Here is a 3,326-nt window from a genome sequence, read left to right as displayed (position 1 = left end):
ATAAACAGACCATCTGTAGTGACAGGTAAAAGGAGCCGTCCTCAAAAAAGAAATCCCACCTGCTACTGTGGAGGAGTTGTCACTGCTATAATGCCATCATGTTTTATCTAGGGGTCTAGATTTATGCCTATAGTGCACTGCCATGTAAATAATTTGCATTTACTGAATGAGTATCACTGTTCAAAAATTGAATAAAGAAACAAACTAATTTTTGCCTTTTTTTTATTAAAACCACTTTATAGAACATCACATCAGTTACAATGTAGAATCCATGTCACTGGAGAATTTTGATTCAATAAACAGTAAAAAGGTGAGCTGTGAAGACCAAGGACAAGTGCAGTTCACAGGTTTTCTATCCAAGGAATCCCAGAAGATTGCATGGTGTCATTGCCCAGCAGTTGTTCGCAGGACATATGGACTCAACCTCAACAATCCCTCACACTGAGCAGCATGAAGTGACAGTGCAGAGGAAAAACTCCCCTTTAACAAGAAGAAACCTCCAGCAGAACCAGAACCCGGTTCAGTACCAGCAGCCATCTGGGTTTGGAGGAGAGAGACAGACACAGAACTACCAAAAGTATATTTTTTTATGTGATTGACTGTTGTTGTAATTCAAGCCCTGAGTGTAGAGCAGGTAAGATATAAAGTTGCATCCTAAATTCCATGCTCATGCAGTGTTTAGTTTATGACTTTTTCACCTGGTCATTGAACAGATGGTCTTTTAGGGTTGACCAAGCTGGTACCTTGACTCTGTTCTCTGCAAGATGTTGCAAAAAACAAAATCATATGGAGACAATATTGGACACAAAATATATAACAATTTAGTTAAATGTAGCATTAACTCATAAGTCTTGCTAAAGTAAACCTTGTATTCTGATTCATCACAGCAGCAGTTCAGTTGGATGATGTCAGCAACTGCAGCAAGTGTCTTGCTGACTGAATAATTTCATCTTGCATAATCTGAAACAAACACATAAAGACAGAAACAATTTATAAATTAACGTTCGATAAAATCTAAGAATTAATCATTTATTAGATACCAATATGAATATGTCTACCATAAAACTTGTGTGGAGCGAAGTTACATTCAATCAAGATGGTCTGGCATGCTACAACTTTATAGTATTCTGGCTACAAGTATACATACCCATCTTGTACATGTTTTTTAACATTATTATTATTGTTATTATCCTACCCAATTATGTGTTTCTTTTAATCAGAGTATGCTGTTTTAATGACTTTACAATATCATTTACATTGTGTTCCTTACATTTTCCCTAATTGTATGTTATATTAATCCTATATTTCCATCCATCCATCTTCATCCGCTTTATCCGAGGCCGGGTCGCGGGGGCAGCAGCCTAAGCAAAGAGACCCAGACCTCCCTCTCCCCAGCCACCTCCTCCAGCTTATCCGGGGGAATACCAAGGCGTTCCCAGGCCAGCCGAGAGATATAATCTCTCCAGCATGTCCTGGGTCTGCCCCGGGGCCTCCTCCCGGTGGGACATGCCTGGAACACCTCACCCAGGAGGCGCCCAGGGGGCATCCTTGTCAGATGCCCGAACCACCTCAGCTGGCTCCTTTCGATGTGGAGCAGCAGCTGCTCTACTCTGAGCCCCTCCCGGATGGCCGACCTTCTCACCCTATCTCTAAGGGAGAGGCCAGCCACCCTTCGGAGGAAGCTCATTTCTGCCGCTTGTATCCGCGATCTCGTCCTTTCGGTCACTACCCACAGCTCGTGGCCATAGGTGAGGGTAGGGACGTAGATCGACCGGTAAATTGAGAGCTTCGCTTTTACACTCAGCTCCCTCTTCACCACGACGGACCGGTGCAGCGTCCGCATTACTGCAGCTGCAGCCCCAATCCGTCTGTCGATCTCCGGCTCCCTTCTCCCATCACTCGCGAACAAGACCCCGAGATACTTGAACTCCTCCACTTGGGGCAGGAACTCATCCCCGACTCATCCTATATTTCCGTTTTTATATTTCTAATGTTTGCCTTGTTTTCTTCACTGTCTAGTCTGCCTCTGTCTTGCCTGTATGGATGCATTTACACCGAAATGTCCCCAACAAAGGATGTTTTAATTCACCACTATTCCAGTGAAACACGAGTCTCCCATCTTCCTGCTACCAGTCTGGAGTTTTTGTTCACCAAAGCACACACCAACTTCATACTGACGGACAGATCACTGCCCTTTTGCCGCCTTGTCTGACCGTGTTTTGTGGCTGTGGTTCACTTCACCTCACTCTTCCCCATTCTTGTCATTAAATCAGGCTGTTCTGCAACCATGGCAGCCATTCACTCTATGGCTCTATTCATGGTGTATTTTACCCCTTCACCAAAGGCCGTTTTCGTTTCCAACATTATATTTGCAGTGTTCGTCTATCTATCAATATCTGCGGAGTATTTTTTTTAACGAGTATCCCATTTTCTAAAGCACAGCATGTAAAGGGTAGCTCGGTTAGCAGGATGCTAGCATGTAGCGCTTAGTGAGACACGCCTCAGACGAGTTGAGCAAAGACCCCGTCTGTGTACTTTATACGTGAGCAACGGATTTAAATAAAATTAAGGTTTCAAAAGACAAACTTGAAGATAAAAAAATATATATACTCACCGGAGAGCCGCCAGGGTTTGCCGCTGCCATCTTGGCGCTCCTAAATTCAAAACTGCCTCTGCAGTCAGGCAGGGGAGGCGTGGAAATTGTCTTTGAGTTAGTCAAACGTTTTCCTTAGTTCGAGTAGATGATCAAAAAAATAATAATAAATGGGATTTTAAGTAGGACTAGGCGTTCTGTAATGATCTCTATTTAGGAGAAAAACTTAATCACTCACCTTTAAACAGCTCTCTTTTAGGAGACACACTGCTGGCTAACGGTGTCATGTGATCAAACAGCGTAATTTAATTGGCTGAGAGCCACTCGACTCGATCTGGTGCTGATTGCTCTGGCTTGGGTCATTAAAGTTCATCACTTTTGCAGTTGAATTTTTGCAGGTGAATTTTTGCAGGTGAATTTTTTTCAGGTGAATTTTTGCAGGTGAATTTTTTTCAGGTGAATTTTTTGCAGGTGAATTTTTGCAGGTGAATTTTTTGCAGGTGAATTTTTGCAGGTGAATTTTTTGCAGGTGAATTTTTTTCAGGTGAATTTTTGCAGGTGAATTTTTGGCAGGTGAATTTTTTGCAGGTGAATTTTTGCAGGTGAATTTTTTGCAGGTGAATTTTTTGCAGGTGAATTTTTTTCAGGTGAATTTTTGCAGGTGAATTTTTTGCAGGTGAATTTTTTGCAGGTGAATTTTTTTCAGGTGAATTTTTGCAGGTGAATTTTTGCA

General features: G+C 42.3%; 1 long non-coding RNA gene across 2 annotated transcripts; it reads right to left on the bottom strand.

Moving 5' to 3' along the window:
* Positions 1-221: 221 nt before the first annotated feature.
* LOC309707905 lies at positions 222-2,968 on the bottom strand. 2 transcript variants are annotated; one of them, XR_014277116.1, is made up of 5 exons: positions 2,832-2,968; positions 2,615-2,727; positions 866-960; positions 699-757; positions 222-537 (listed from the first exon to the last, which is right to left on the bottom strand). It is a non-coding gene; the product is annotated as an uncharacterized lncRNA (long non-coding RNA). The 2 variants fall into 2 exon arrangements; XR_014277117.1 differs by having other exon boundaries at positions 222-757; positions 2,832-2,962.
* Positions 2,969-3,326: the final 358 nt, after the last annotated feature.

The sequence above is a fragment of the Aulonocara stuartgranti genome (assembly GCF_965226115.1).
Source record: "Aulonocara stuartgranti genome assembly, chromosome: 6".
NCBI lineage: Eukaryota > Metazoa > Chordata > Actinopteri > Cichliformes > Cichlidae > Aulonocara > Aulonocara stuartgranti.
The sequence above is the reverse complement of the archived record's forward strand: the minus strand, read 5'-3'. Positions and strand labels throughout refer to the sequence as shown.